Below are 16,979 nucleotides of genomic sequence, written 5' to 3'. Positions count from 1 at the left end.
TAACACCTGCCTCTGCTCCCTTCCCATCGCCGCTTCTTCTCAGTTAAGAAAAGATGTTCTCGGCTGCCTTTTTTTTTTTTTTGCTTCCTTATTTGCAAATAAATAAAGCTTATTATATTCCATCCATTATCTGCAACAAATCTTAAAGATTGACAAACGCTTACGGTCCAAAAAGTTTGGGAACTCCTGAACTAGATATTCCATTCAAAACTCCTCCTAAACCGAAAAATTTTACTCTAATGGTTGAATCATTTTTAATATTGAACCGTTTAAGCTTATTTAAACACACTTTGTAATTTACATTCCACTGTTATGCTGCAGAAATTATATTAGGTTTGTTCCTTTTAAGGTTAGGGGGAGCGTTTCAGCGATTTTCTTGCTACTCTTACGTTTTCGCGTGCAATCGTGCGACGTGACCACAAGAGGTCAACAGTGATACGTAATCGCTCATATCCCCATATTTGTATGTATGAAATACATTATAATAGAAATACTTAGTCAGTCTAGATTTGCAGGTTATTTTAGAGAAGATTTTCTCATTTTTAATATAAATTATGATAATTATTTAACAGTCTCTTTTTCTAAACATATTTGAACGATTGATTAGTGTTTTTTCTAGAACATTTATTTGTTGTTTGCTTTTAAACAAAAAACAAGTTGTCAAAAACTAAGTAAATTGTGCAGAAATGTATGTTTTCCCAAATGACGTGGTTGTCTTTATTCATATAATAATAAAATAGACCTCCATTCATTGTGTGAAATTTATTAGTATATCCAGGAACATGCAAATTTATTCATACATCCAGGCACTGCACTGACCTGGTGTTTTCCCTCAGTGCAGATCTGCAGATCCCCAGATGTGTTCTTTCACGGTTTAAACTGCAACTATCTATGTCCCTGTTTGTGTTTCAGCCAGCAAAAACTATGTGCGTGGAGTGTGTATTTTGTGCCACTGTTACTTGGCATCTTCAGCACCACTCAGCCCTGGGACTCCTTGCAGACAAATGTAAAGATATTTCACTGACATGTTAAAGTGGCATGTTGACGTCCTTCTTAAGAATATTACTCGTGTAGGGCTGACTTACCAGCTGATCACCATAGACAGCTTTTACAGGAGTTATTTGAATTGACATAAAGGAGGCATGTACATGTGCCCACCATTTACTTTATTGGCACCTAAATTTCAGTCATTTGCTGTGCAATTGGAAACTGTATTTTTTCCTCACCACTTTTTTTTATCATTCTATGTCTCAAAATCAGCTTCTCCTTTAAAAATTAGATTAAAACTTCAGAAGTAACTGTTTTCAAAGGAGAAAAGACTCACCATCGTCATTTGTAATGAAGGAAGCAGAGCTTAGCAGCATACAGCATTCTTGTGTGTTCATGTAAAATGGACTCCCACATATTGCAGGTTGCATTCTCATTAGCAGCCCATGTTTCTCTGAATGAAGGTAACACACCAAACTTTTTAATGGGCACCAGTCATGTTTCATGCTCATTAGAGTAGTGCAGTAGACAATGGAAAGTTTATTGGAATACGTCCCACCCGAATGGCACTGGTAGGGTATTAATGTAACTAGTAGCTGTTGTCGCGTATTTACTAATTTGCGTGCACAGGTAATACAGAAAGTTACTTTTTGGTTTTGAAAAGGGAAAGTTTCTCATGTACACACTTTCAGAAACTTTAAAAATAAGAGGATGCCTTGAATAAAGAGAGTTCAATTAAAGGAAGTCATTTCAAAATATAATTGATAATTTTTAAGTAAATGTGGCCTTGTAACAGAATGCAGATGGCAAACCCACTATTCAGCTGACCCCGGCTTGTGATCGAGAAACAAGCAGGAGGTGCAATACATTCTATTAATTATTTTCACTGCTACAGTTGTTTGCTGTATAATACGGGTCAACGGGGGTTAGCCTGAAGCTTCTCCTAATATATTAGTAAATAAATTTGAACAGATTTTAATTTGCTAATGGAAAGGTCTGAGCCAGTTGCAAATAAGAGTGGAGCTACTTTGTCTTGCTCATTACTATGCAATATGGCTGCTCCCAGCCATTCATACGAAATGTTACATTTCCATAAAGCACAGTGTAATTTGTCACAGGGAAAAAACAAAACAAAACAAAAACAAACAAAAAAAACCCCAAAACCAACCCCAACTCTGTAAACTATATTAGATTAACGATAAATGTGTATCATGGAGCAATCATTCTTATGGTGTCTGTAGGATAATTACATGTTCAACACCTGCCTCTGAAGGCTTGCCAAATAATCCAGCATAGTATCTTTGTAATACTTATATGTTTCAGGGAGGAAAAAAAAAAAGGATTTGCTGTTTCCAAAGGGTATAAACAAGAGAGAGCCTTTTTTCACATGCCTTCTAATGATTTTTCACCCTGTTTTCAAGCCTTGCTGTGCCCCCATTCTGACTTATACAGCTTCCAGTGCTGTGCATTCACACAATTGTAACACAGCACCAGCTGCATGGACTGTGTTTCTCACTCTTCTTCGACTCGTAACAATCCCTAGGGTGGTTTTTTTTCCCCTAACTCCTTTGTAAACATTCTCATTTTACAAATGCAGAAACAGACATACAGGTCTATGTCTTGCCCAAGATCTAGATTGTCAGTAGCAAAATTGGGAAGAGAGGCTTAACTTTCCAAGCCCAGCAGCATTGTCTTGGTTTTCCTGCCTCCTTCTTTACATTGCTTAGAGCAGGACTGCTGCAAGCAGAAAGAATGACCACTCTTTTTAAACAATGACAGCTGATTAAGAGGTGTAGGCAGGATACTGCTGCCAGGTGGTGTAGCCCAGCAATGCTACCTCGTTGCTTCATTTCACTGATTGTGCACCATAGGTATGGCACCTGTCTTGAATCTCAAACGTTTTTAAATTAGATCATGAGTCTTCACTCATTTGCATCACTAGTTCAGTTACTTTAACATCTCCTGCTCTGCTGAATTTTAAAACTTGGGTTGGCCTGGTTGTCCAAATTGTTCTTTCCATGTTAACGAGATAAACAAGGCTCTATAAATGCTAGAGTGATTAGAAAAGCTGCTATCACTGATGTTTTCTTAAGGCAGGCTTCATAGGGCAGAAGGACAATTTCTTGTCGGGGAGGGTTCATGCAAAGAAGGTTCACGAGGTGGCAGCTTAAAATGTATGTCCTTAAATCATATTTGCCTTATCTGCACACAGAACGTTTCTTACCATCAACCATTTTCTCAGTGTTTAAAACCTCCCTTGGTTTTCATAGGTGTGGTTTTTTGTGGGGGTAGGGTTTCTGTGGTTTGGTTTGGTTTTAATGGCCTCCTGGTTTTAAATATTCCACCTGTTTGTATTGCTCAGATGCATGAGGTGACAGGAAGGGCTGTTAATGTTTAAACCTTTGTCATTTTCACCTCCTCTTCTCCCTTTTGTGATGCAAGAAGTGGCACTCGATTTTAAAATGGACACAAATTAAGAAGCATCTAAGGATTAGACCCTTAATTACAATAATCCTTAAAGGATTATTCAGAGATTGGCACTTACTAAAGTTTTAAACTTAGCCATGCATTTTAAATCAGGAGCAGACTGATCTCTGGTCCAACAACAAAAGAGAGGGTTCAGGTTTGAGCATTGTTTGCATAAATATGTTTAGATTGAGAAAATAGCCTACCTCAGACAACACAACTATTGATGCATGTTCTGTTTGTTACCATTAAACTGCTTGCCCAGTGAATCTCATAGCACTTTATGACTTTCCAATAATTCAGTGTCTAATTGCTGTAGAAAAGCCTCAGATAAGCAAACAGAAAGGGGAGCTCCTGGCTGCCAAGGTCAATGGCGTGAGTTTTCAGGCAAATTCCTTTCTACCATCCCGCGGCCTTGAATATGACAAGTACGTAAAATACCCAGGTTTTTTTGGTCATGTGGATTCCTACCATCCAGATGTTTCAGTTGCTGATTTCAGAAAACCACAGATTAAAAGAAAAAATCTCCCAAACCTTTTAAATCGCAGTGCTATATTCAAGGACTGTCCTTGCCTGGATGACGACAGCAAGAAACACTTACAGGACTTCCACGAGAAATGGACTTCATACATATTAATTAAACAAGATTCCAGAGGCTGCATTCACTATGTGTCTGGTTCTGTCCTGAAACTGTAAATAGCTCTAATTTGACTGTTCCAGAGAGAGAGAGGGAAGGAGGGAAGGAAAGAAGGGAGGGCAGAAGGTAGGTTATCTTCTGCTATTTTCACAAAGTATTTTCGCTATTTACCTTGACTCCCACTGTCAAATGGCTGAGCAGATAAATCAAATGAAGAATGTTTATACATAATTCCATCCATTTTGGCTCAAGGCATGAATAGTAAAAAAATTAACACCAGTTTTTAGCTCCCCTGCCTTTTTGTCCTAAACAACTTTATTCTAAGCTACATCTTCTGTCCAAACCTTGTTCTAGTTACTCAATGTTTTCTAGTTGCTTTCTTTTGTTACTTTTCATAGGAAACCTTTTCCCACATTAAGAAATAAAATCATTATGTCAAGGTGTACCACAAGGTGTCACAGAGAGCTTCAAGGGGAACAAGAAGAACACCTCTTCTGTGCTGAAAGGTTGAGAAAGTTGGGGTCGTTCAGCATAGAGGAGGCTCCAGAGAGACATCACTGCAGCCTTGCAATACTTAAAGGGGGCTTATAAGAAAGACAGGGACAAACTTTTTAGCAGCACCTGTTGCAATAGGACGAGGGGAATTGGTTTTAAACTAAAAGAGGACAGATTCAGACTAGGTATATGAAAGAAATTTCTTACAATGAGGGTGGTGAAGCACTGGAACAGTTGTCCAGGGAGGTGGTAGATGCCCCATCCCTGGAAACATTCAAGGCCAGGCTGGACGGGGCTCTGAGCAACCTGATCTAGTTGCAGATGTCCCTGCTTACTGCAGGGGGGTTGGACTAGATGGCTCTAAAGGTCCCTTCCAACCCAAACCATTCTATGATTCTGAGAAAACAACTCAGTCTGCATTGTCTTTCACAAAATGCTATTCCCAATGAAAGTGAGGGAGCAGAGAATAATAGTATATATCCTCAAGTATTGAAACTAATTTTTCTATTCAGATTAATGTTCTGCTAGGATTCTCTTCATATGCTGCCCTGTGTTATGCCAGAGAAATTTTCTGCGTTCATTTCCACCCAGGAATGTCTTTGCCTCCCAAAGAAATTATCCTGTCCCTCTGTAGTTGCTGAATACAGCTACGGTTATTATAGAGCAGCTTAACCTGAGGGCTGTGTATCTACAATTTTAATAACTTCATTGTACAGCAGTAGTTTATATTTTAGGGGACTTTCTATTTCCATTTCTCTGCAGTATTTATGGGTAAACCGGTGCAAAGAAAGACAGCCACCTTAAAGTTTGTAAAGTGTCGTTGTTATGTTTCAGTTAAATAAAACAGTCATATGACAATTAAACATCAGCAAGTATTGAGGGGAGCAAAATTAATTTCAAGGCTATGTTAAATATTAAGCTTATAAATAATTGTGTTCAGAAATGATCCTAAGAGTTGTATCTCCAATGGAGACAAATCATTGCATCATCAGAACTTTTTAATCATTAAGCCTGTTAAATTCTAAACACTGTGCCTGCGCACTTGTTCTGCTGCAGTCTTGATTAGTTTTCTGCTGCTTTGATTATCTCCTTTGAAAGCTTGCATGAAGAGGTTAGAAGCCGTGGATACCAATAAAAATTAAACCCAAAATCTGCACAGCCGAAGCTCAAGAATTTGGGTTTGTAACTACGATAAATGTTTTATTACAGATTAGACAGTGGGTGAATTATTTTGCTGAGAGTAGAAGTTATTAATTTGAATGTGTCTAACGGTAGGTACAACACATTGGAAACTCTTTCCTACGTTGTTCCACAACAGATGCTCATCAGAAATACAGTGCTAAAACACTGAAGCGGTTTTTGTGAACGTATTAGAAGTGACTTATATTTTTGACTTGTATACAGGATAATAAAGGATTTTATGCTGGGTAATAAAGAAATTACCTGTACTTATATTGCTCAAATCTTAAGAATGAAAGCAGTTGCTTTGGTAATAAGCTTAAAGAAAGTTCTTTTGAAAATTAGTTACACATGTCAGCTGCTTATTTAGGATAAGATTTCAGTCATTGGTATTTGAGACTAAGGAAGAATAATCTGCACATCCACAAGGAAATCTCCATTCTAGGGAGCATTTCACCTACATGCTGCAGGAATTTAGAGGAAGTGTGTGGGAAAGGCAATAAGTTCTTCAAAGCAAAACTCATTTTAAATGTCCTTGAAAGCTAACCAATAAAATTCTTAAGTCGTCTAATGAATCATTGTAGGTATGTAAAAATTAGTTGCATATAGGTTTCCCTTATATCATTAAAGAAAAATGCAATCTTAAGACAACCTTATATTGCTTCAAAAATCAGACCATGATCATGTCTTTTACTACAGAAATGCTTTGCTTTCTAATGTCAACACACAAATATTCATATCAAGTTAAAATATATTTACCATGATTATTTTTTTGAAAAAAAAAAAAGTACTTGAAATGCACTTCTTTTTTTTCATTTTCTTGTATGTATACCTAAAATGTGTTACTTCATTTTAAGGAAAAGATGTTGTGGGGTGAATTTTTAAAGCAATGAAAATAGCTTGTCGTTTTTTTAGATCAAGTCTTTTTGTATAAGAGGTCTTCTTGCACTAAAAATATATTTATGGGCATGGTCTTGAGAGTTTTCCTTCACTACCCAGTTTCCTCCTCGTTGTTAGAAGTAGTTGTTGGTTTTGTCTGTCCATCCAGTTTCTGCATTAACATTAGAGTAGAAAAGAGAAGTAAAAAAACCCCACCTTTAAATGGGCAGAAAGGGAATGGTGTCAGTCTAAGATTTGGGGGCTCTTCTGAGGGTTCTGGTGTTGTTTTGGAAGCCTGATTACACTACGTTACACTGCTCGCCTGGTAGGACACTCAGCTCCCCTGAGCGAGCTGCAGTCACACCAGTTTGCATAAAGGAATTCAGAAGCAGAGTAGAGTCAGCAGTGTTTCGCTTAGAACATACCACATTGAGTAGCATGGAGAGTCAGCAGTGATTTTAGGATTGGCTCAGCCCTATGCATCTCTTTGGAAGAAGAGGTAATATTAGTAACTGCAGCTGTTTCTCCTCAGCATTCTGTCCTCCTATGTTAAAGGGAGGATTTGGTTTAAGGCTTATCTCTAGTAGTTGTTCCTTATCGGCTGCTGTAAATCAACTGTATCTGTGCACATGTCGCAACAATTATTCTGAACAAGAACAAGTAGTTCCAGTAGCAGTAGAATCTCTGCTTGCATTTCCAGTGTGAAATGCCGTGGAAAACCTTTGAGGTCTGTAAAAGATGAAAGTGGTGATGGGAAATGATGACTGGTCTCTCAATGGGGAAAAGGGTGTGTTCTTTTTTCACTGACTGTTTTCATCAGTGAAAGTTTAGAAATGCAGAACATCTGAGAATTCTGCCACTGTGTCAGATTTGTTTGGACTTCAAGAGGAGGAAGGGAACTGACTGATTGCTTTTCTCTAGCTTTTTCTCTCTCACACACACCTCCACAGACAGCACATGACCTTAAGATTTAATTCTTGAGGAAAGCAGGCTGAGACCAAGATAGCAGGAAGCGGATACGATCAAGAATTTCCATTTTCCAAATAGCTAAAAAAGTTTCTGTTATCAGGGAACCATTTTGAGACATCAGAAAAAAAATGCAATATTTAGTGGCTCTGTTAAGTGCATATGTCTTTCTTGGGTACGACACTGGTTGGGGACATGGAGACAGACTTTGTTTTTCACCTTGCTGTACGACTCCTGACAAGCCACATCACCTCCTCATGCCAGTGCCCCTACTTTGCCTGTCTTCCACAGCCCACAGGCTCTTCGCAACAGAATCTTTCTCCTACTGTTTGCGCAGCATCCATCACAATAGGATTTTGATTTTAGTAGGAAAATCTTTTTTAAAATCTTTTGTAATACTAGTCATAATAAGAAATAATATGGAATACATCACTCCCTAGGAGCAGAATAAGAGGTTACTACAAATTCGCTACATTCAGATATGCATGTCCTTTGCAAATTGACAGAATACAAATAACATTTTTCCTGCACTCCCTGACCTATTTTCTAATCTGCTTCTGCTTTCAGAAAAGACATAATAACTGTCTTATTTTTACTCACCTTTCTGACCTTGCTTCATCTGTACCATTCCTTTTGTCCTCAACAAATCAGCTTTAGTATTGAGAATGACTCCTTAAAGAGAGGACATGTCCTGCATATGCTGCCTTTTCATTCCAGGCTGTCTGTGTCTGTTTGTGTGTGCGTCTGTTTGTGTGTGTGTCTTCATCAGCTTCTCTACTATAACAATTAATTACTTCTTTTTGTCAGCTGGCAGCAGAAATATCAATGTCAGTATTCATAGGATTGATATCCTTTAATGCCTCTCTTAATTTTCACTATAGCTCTTAATTGTCACCAGACTACTCAGCTTTTTGTATGAAGACCAGTTACTATGATGAACACTTCATTATCTCCTGGCACTGTCCTAAATATTGTGTGTCAGTTTCCTCTAAAATTTAACCCATGATCCAGGAATGCTGTCAAAATACCTAGAACATTAGAGGGTGAAAATGCCCTAGAGATGATTGCTAAGTTGAGCATCGGTGGTAGGAGGTGGACTCTGTGCAATGGGAGGATGCACCTTTTTGTTTCTGTATTCTTGAGTTTTAACTTCTGGAGAAAGACTGTGGTTTTCCTGGCTTTCTGTCCCACAGGCCAGAAAAGATTCCAGCTGAATTTTCAGATGAAAGTTAGAATTTTTAAATACCCCAAACATTCTGGCTGCAGATCACTTCCCATGGGGCTCTCTGTTTAGTGAAAATAAGCAAAAACCTGGAATGATGCCCCACTGTAACCTCAATACAAAAGGTGGAAAAGAACTGGTGTTAATACTTATTCTTGTGGTGATCAGAACTAGGGGAAGAGGGACATATTTTAAAGCAACATTAATGTGGGTGTCACAGTTTTTAAGGAACTCCTAACTACCACTCGTCTTTTGAAATCTTGGCCTTATTCCTCTAAAAAGCACATATGGGTTTGGCCGTGCTCAGGTGTAAGAATTCGAATGTTACCTCCAAACTGATGAACTACAGACCTATTTCAAACCACAAGTTTATACTTTAGCCCATAACCCTGTACAAAGTCCTACGTGTGGCTGCCTGATTTGGGCTATATCCGCTAAGAGAGCAAGCAGATGTGGTGCATGATTGTCACTATTTGAACGTGTAGGTACAGGGGTTACTTGTTGCAGATTAAAACCACTGGAGAGCAATCAGGAGGAGATTCCCCAGTTTTCGCAGGAGAGTTAGGAAAAATTGAAGAAGTCATCAAAGTGACTTAATATCTCCCTTATTAGATGTGATGCCATATATTACACTTAGGTGAGGTACATTACTGCGGGTGAACTTCAAATTATTTCTGTGAGCAAAAACTTAGGGGTTTTGGTGGTGGCCTGCCTCACTCTCTTAAGTCTTTATCAGCCCTGCCACTGCCCACGTTATCTTCAAGTGTAAAGTTAATGGGACTAATGCATAATCCATGAAACCTTTGCACATCATTTCAGAAAGTAAGGCCATCAAAAAGTTCATGCTAAGTAGATTGCTCCATTCAACAACAAAGTCACATAAAGCACCAACTATTCATTCAATATAAACACTTAAGACAGGGGGCAAAAGTGCTACAGAAAAGCATGTTTTGCTACAAGCAGCTATAGTGGCGTCTTTCATTTCATCTTTCACCCAAACCTTTATCATCAGTGTGAGTACTATTCAACTGTTAGAGGAGATTGGCTCTTTCCTGATAATGTTTTTTCAGCCTCTTTGCTAATGTCAAGAACACTAAGCTGCTGTATCTCTCTATTGCACCTTGAAGGAGGTGAAAGACAATAAAAGCTTGAAGTCAGCCTCTTCTGAAAAAAACCCCAAATATACACATTTAAAGAATCTCTTATTTTAAAATGGACTGCACTATATTAGTCGCTGTAGATGCCTCAACTTAGTTCTCCATTTATTTACAGTGGGATTTTAATTTGACTTTCCTGTGCTAAATCAGGTAAAGGGAAGAACTTACAAAAGGCTAGGTGGCACGGGGAATTTTTGTTTCTACATTGGTAGTGGTTATCATCAGTAAGGAATAAAAACTGCATCAAAGTAGACTGATAAGAAATGACCTGAAATACCATTACATGCATCCAGTCATCCATTAACTTCGATATTGTGTTTGATTCTGGGAAAGTCAGTATTCCTCCACAGAAACTAAGCTGTATTCCACCCTCTGCCCCTAAACAATCCATAAAATAGGCAGAAGTCAGCTTGGTCATTTGAAGTGTTTTATTCATGAACAAGTCCCGTCCTGCTCCTCCATTTTTCAAGACTGATACCCTTTCCCCATAGTATGGCAGAGAGAAATGGCGGTTGTGCAAGCACTCCAGATATAGAGCAGACTTAGCGTGAATTGCTTTGCTGAATTTGCCTTTCTTCGGTTCTGCCCCGAGTCATTAATGTTTTCTTAAAATAGTTTGATAGCCATGAAAGAAGGCCCATCTCAAAGGCAGAAGTCAAGAAGAATGAGAGTCAACTGTCTAGAAAAGGAGTCATCAAAGCAGTTGGATGGACATCATCTTTAAAAAATTATTTTTCCCATTACTCTCATAAAAAAGAGTTGGGTGAAATTTAGTGCAATCCTTAAGCTGCCTTTCCTGTACATACTACCTCAGCTCTGGCCCTAGGTCAGTAGTGCTTGAAAAATCCTCACTTGTTAGAGGCTGTGCTGTGCCCTCTGTGAAAAAAGCTGGTGTTCCCAGTTCAGCTCTTAATGGACAGGTGTTCACAGCACAAAACCCTCCGTTACAATTGGCCCTAATTAGCACCTTTATCAGCAGCCTCCCCAGAGAGGCCAGAGAATGAACAGGCTTGGAAACTGAGCCGCTGGCCCGGCTCATCGCTGGAGGTGAGCCCTCCAGGTCAAGGTTGAGGGGCAGCGTGAGGAAGCTTTGCTGCTACTGCCTGGGCTCTAGCTGCTCCATGAATAGAGGACTTCAGACTCAGGACTGTCAATCTGGCACCTTTCAAAAGCACTAAATTCACTTAATTAACAGACAGAAAAAAATAGCCTTCCCTAGCAACTCTTGCATCAAATAGCACTTATGTTACCTTATATTCTGAGCACCTAACCCTATTAGCATTGCATTGTGTGTTTCTGTTGGAGTGCCTTTATGAACACACCAATCTTAACATACACACTAATGTATACTGGGAGATTTAGCAGCATTTTAAATTAAACTGACATTATCAAGTAGAATTTATGGCTTTTTTATTGTTATTATTTTCCATTATCTGTTATACCCTCTTAATTCTACAGAAGAGCATTTTTCCCCGTATTAATATTCCTTTTTCCATGCAATTAAATAACTTTCCCCTTTGAATTTCATGCTTTCCATGATCATTTTGTCCTTTTTCTTCTTTTTTCTTCTCGGCACAAGGCAACATTTTGCGTTGCTGTGTTTTCATGGTAGGCCACTCCATTGTCTATGAACTGTACAACACAGCAAAAAACCATATGCCTAGTTTTCTTTCCAGAGAGATGCAAGTTATGCTAGTTTTTACAATAACATAATATATAGATAGAAATTACCTATTTTTGCCCCGTCGTGAGTGCAATTGTTCATAGTTGCGCAATTCTTAGGGCTACAGGCTTAGCTTTATGTCACAAAGGATTCTGCACTTCACAAATGTGTTTTAACAGTATTCTGTAGGTAAGTGGAGTTTCCTGGTACAAAACTCTGATTTCTCAGAAATCTCTTAATTCTGTTCTAAGTTCTTGTGTTTACTCCAGTAGATCACGTTTCCTGTTAATAGTGTGTTTACTCGTCAGGTAGGATTAGATGAGTATGCTCTAAATTAGCTATCAGTTAATAACCAAGCTATACTTAGGAACTTCTGGTTTTCATCTTAGAACAGCCTTTCACATCTCCATTTTTGTTTCACTTCTTGTAGCTCTCTCTGGATGATCAAGACCATGCTGGTAAAAAAGGACCCAGAAAGCAACCAGTGAGGTCTTTCTCAGCTGTCTGTGACCTCTGGTGAGTCACTTAAATTCTGTCTCTCTTTTCCTAGATGAAAATCTGGAAAGAATGTTCACAGTTCTGAAAGTTTTGGGTGAAAACTATTCTGAATATACAAAGTAATTTTGTGAGGCTGTGTGTTCTAGACAGTAGGTATTCTATTAGGTAAGATTTACTGTGCATATGTGTATCTGGTTTTTCCTTCTCTAGAGTCTCTTCCTCTAGGTTATTTTCTATTGGAAGTTCTGTGGATCAGGAACTCTTCTCCTATCTGTTTGTACAGAGTCTGCCATAAAAGAGACCAGGGTCAGCCAGACCACACTATTATTCAGTCCAAATTAGTCTAGTAGAATAACTCAGTATTCCAGATGAGTTGCAAAAGATTAACTACCCACCTTTGTTTGTGTGAGGAGTCCGCGCTGGCTGCTCACAGATGTATTGTACCAAAAACTCAGACATTCTTTTCTGAGCAATGGCAGCTGTAGGAGGTTTTCCTTCAAGAAAGCAAGCTTATCTTTCAGATATGTGTGGTATATTATCTTACAGATGTCAGAGTAATACTTTTCTTAGTGGAACTGCTTGCTGTTGTGGCCAAAAAGCAATCATTTTTTTGCACTACTCCTTTCAATTGTTCTTTCGAAAATTACATGTAGCTATGTGGGACATGTGGCCAGATTATTCAAAACACAAGCCAGGTTTGAATTGCTCATTCAGTTAGAGCATTGTCTTTATTCAGAAACAATGGAAGGGGAAGATGAAATATGTAAGATAGCTAATGGAGCTGAGTGAAAGCTTTCTACTCTTAAGACTGGATTTCAGCTAATATTTCCTTTAGTTTGTGTTTCTGATATGATCATATTCTAATCCATCACAAATAAAACAACTGGCACCTGGCTAAATGGATTAACACTGCTAACCTACACACATCTGGTGTATTAGTACATAATTTTTCATATGTTTGCAAACAAATGTGCTGATTACCTTTATTAATAAGGTTATAACTGCTGTTCAGAGAGGACATGTCAAGTGAGAGTAGCCTTTTCTGCTCACTTTTGTGCTTGCATTGCAGCCACTAGCCCAACATGCATTTCTGACCAAACTCTCTTCTGGCTCAGGAGCAACTCACTTTTCCTGGTGACGAATGAAAAGTGGCTGTGCTGGAGGTTGCAGGTCAATGCTCCCCAGGGCCATTTCCCAACACTTATTTTTTCTATCTTGCAATATGTAACACACCTCAGGTACCTTGAGTAAAATCACAACCGATATAAGGTGCATTAATTTTACTCTGTAATAAACCAAGGTGTGGCAGTGTTGACCCTCAATGGGTCAGCTCTGGGACTGACTGGACCTAATTAGTTCCTGATCTTAATGAGCTATCTTCCCATTTTTTTGTTTTCCTTTCCCCCAGAAAATCTTGTTTACATTAATTAAGCAAAGAAGAATGGCATCAAACTATAGGAATATATTGTCGCTGTTACAACCCACTTCCTTCTCTGGGATTTTAACACCAGAGAGACTACAATACTAAGAATAAAATTCTTTGAATTATAAAGTGCTTGTTAGTGAGTTTTAGTTAGTGAATCATTCCTGAGTTGATTCCAAGGCCTCCCAATTTTAGTTGGTATTTTGTCAGTATTGTGCAGTAAACGGCCATCAAGAGTTCTTTCTGAAATTTGGCTTGGCTACCCTCTTATGTTCCAGTTTTGTAGCCCATTATGTCAGCAATATGTCTTGTCACAAGGCTGGAGGACAGCAACATTTACATTTGCAAAAGAATGATCAGTGAACTCTGAGCAGCATACAACAGGTTTCCAGAGCTCCCCATCACTGGCACATTTTCAGGGGAGGCAGCCAGTCTACCTGTCTTCCCCAGCAGTAGGAAGAAGTATGCATGCCCTGCAGCAAGAGAGATTTCCTGCTGAGTCCCAGGCCTGTTTCCTTTCGGGCGCAGCAGGATTCCTGTGTTAAGGTTACAGGCAGGACTTCAGTGGAAAGTAAAACACTCTTTTCTAAGATTAGTCTTTTTGCAACAAGCCCTTTACCTTATCTTCAGTTGCTCAGAAACTTTTCCTCTCATCCCTCATTATTTCTATTAATTTATTGCCTTTGTTGTATTCAAACCTGCTATGGTCCAAATCTCCACTGTGCTGTTCCCCTTGCCCCCATTCTTCCTTCTGATTACCTACCTTTCACAGTTCTCTGTTTTCTGCTCTCTTTAGTTCATCCTAGTGGATGATAGCACTATGAGTTAAGAAAATAAAATACAGCATTCAGTCGAAAACATCGCTACAGTGGCTTTAAAACACAGTGAGTTTAAAATAGAGCAAAATTTGCTGAAGCCTTGATGGAATGTCACCAAAAGTCTCAAAATATACAATTAGGTAACGAATGCAAAAAGCAGTTTCATGAGATGTATGTAGGAAATTTAATGAACAAAACAATGCAAACACAGTAGTGATGAAATTTTATGCCCAACATCTGAACCAAAAGCATGTTGATAGCAAAACTGGGAAATTATGTGGTAGATATTTCAAAATACATCACCTATTACCTAAATATCTGTAAAAAACCAAGCCATATGTGTACCGCCACCACATTAGAGATATGCATCTTTTGTTTTAGGCTATTTTCTAAATTGTGTTTCTATAAGACTAATTGAGAGCAATCTGGACTCAATACCATCAACCATTTTAAACACTTTAATTTTCACTAATATTTTTCTTTGGTTTTAACTTAATTTGTGCTTGATGTAATTCTGGGATTCTAAAAGGTAAATAATGTAATAATTAAACAATAATGCATAGATAACTCTTTTATTCCTACCCATGAAATCATATGATTTTAGCAGATTGATCTCTTGTACAAAACTGGGTCTTGTGAGAAAACATTCTTCTAGCAATAAGCACAGGTCTGAGCATTGCAGGCCTTGAGAGCTAATCCTAGCTGTGCCATGTACTTGGTAAATTCTAAGCTTGTTATAAATAATTGACCCCACTGTGTGAGGCAGAACATAGTTTTATACCTAAATGAATTGTACCAAAAACTAACTGATTTCTCTGCATATTAGCTTCTCTTACTGTCAAAGACAGGCTTCCTTATAAGCCTCTGTTTGTCCATTCCTGTCACCACTGCAACTTTCAGTAAATTGGGAATGAATGCGGTAGCACAGGATTCGTGCATGTTAAATCACATCTGTATACTGCAGCTTACAGAAAAGGGGGGTTCTGATTTATCCCCAGTAGAAGGATTAGCAGAATTCAACAGAATTGAGCATGTTGCTTTTAAATGTGATTTCCTTTTTCTTTATAGCAGAGCAGTAAGTGAATGCAGTAACTGAATTTTACAACTCTGGAAATTATTAGAACTTTTCTTTAAATCAGGAAAGTCTAAGAGTGACCAATAAAAGATTTTGGAAAGGGTCTGATCAGCTGAAATTGCATACAACTTTGGTACTGTAGAAACCCAAGAAATGAGATTTTTATGCCTGTTGTGGGCTTCTCTTAGGCTGAAATTGGATGCATTCTTTGATCAAATGGGCCGCCAAAGAAGAAATATGTACACAGTTCTGATAAAAGAGCTTATTTTTAAGTCAGATTTCTGAATCTGAATCCACAGCTGAAAACAAGGCCATGCTGTGGGAATGAAGACAAATATTTAACACAAAGCCAGAAATAGGTTTCTGAAAATAAGAGATTGTTAAAGTTATGGTGAACATGTGCAAATTGCAAAATATCAGCAAGTCTTCTCTGCTGAAAAGTGATCTAAAGCAGCTTTCCTGTTTCCCCAGCAACCTTGAGCAATGCTAGCTTGTTTCTTTGGAAGTAAATTAAATGTGACTTTTGAGTAGTTCATTATTTCAGTAGCCACAATGCCTTTCGGGAGCAAGGACATTCAATAAATCATATTAGGATTTGCTGCACTTCTGAAGGGAGGCAGATAAAGGGTTTTGGCAGAAATAGTTTTCAAATCTAGTAAATTTTTTAGAAATTACAAAAATTATATTTCTATTGATACAGAAAATAAGAAGAAACTGTATTTCCCATGTGTAGAGAAAGCAAAATATTTTTTGGTGCTGGACCAAAAGCCAGCAGGTCCTGCTTCATATGCATACAGCCAGTGCAGACACGTGTAGCCCCTAGATACAGAGCCACTGGAACTGTGTAGCTGAAACCTCTGCAGAAATGCTTTAACGGACTGCCCACACTCAGGACAGGTCGTGCAGTGTTTGGTAGTTGGTATACTGAGAAATCCACAGCCTCTTCCATGAGCCAACCTGTACACGTATCTCTGAACTACAACATCATACTCTTCAGAATATCTGTATGATGTGCAAAAATGGATATAAGATTTCTGTACTAATTTGTGGTTTTCTTCTGATGACAATGCTAGAATAAAGATGCATACAAAATATGAGGTATACAGGTGGAGCTACCACTATACAGTACCTGTCCCAGACACTCTCCCAGTGACTTTCAGAGGCAAAGGCAGAAGCCTTTCAATTTGATGACTACACATTTTTTAATCTGGGCTTCATGCCTACACTGTGCCAGTGGATTGCTTTGCCTGTCCACTTGAATCTCCTCATTACTTTCCACCAATCTGTAACTGCTGGAAAGTCAAACCAGCGCATTTTTCAGTTCATGTCAGATTTGACTGTCGCTGATGTTGTTTTGGCTCAGGTCTCATATGAGTTCAACAGAACTTCAGGTCATCAGTTTGGGTTTAGTTTTAGGTTGGGAAAAAAACTCTTAAGATTCAAACTAGGTTTTATTTGGTTTCACTGGTTGGCATTTGTATCGATTTTCAGGAAGCTAACAGAATCATCATGGT

General features: G+C 38.4%; 1 long non-coding RNA gene across 1 annotated transcript in view; it reads left to right on the top strand.

Annotated features, from left to right (window-relative positions):
- Positions 1 to 16,979, top strand: part of LOC135315298 (uncharacterized) — a 150,574-nt gene that overhangs the window by 55,151 nt on the left and 78,444 nt on the right. The window contains exon 4 of the long non-coding RNA XR_010374731.1: positions 12,082 to 12,167. This is a non-coding gene — a long non-coding RNA (uncharacterized LOC135315298). The remainder of the gene's footprint in view (positions 1 to 12,081; positions 12,168 to 16,979) is intronic.

This window comes from Phalacrocorax carbo, chromosome 11, assembly GCF_963921805.1.
Source record: "Phalacrocorax carbo chromosome 11, bPhaCar2.1, whole genome shotgun sequence".
In the NCBI taxonomy this organism is placed as follows: Eukaryota; Metazoa; Chordata; class Aves; order Suliformes; family Phalacrocoracidae; genus Phalacrocorax; species Phalacrocorax carbo.
This window is presented reverse-complemented; position numbering and strand designations above follow the sequence as displayed.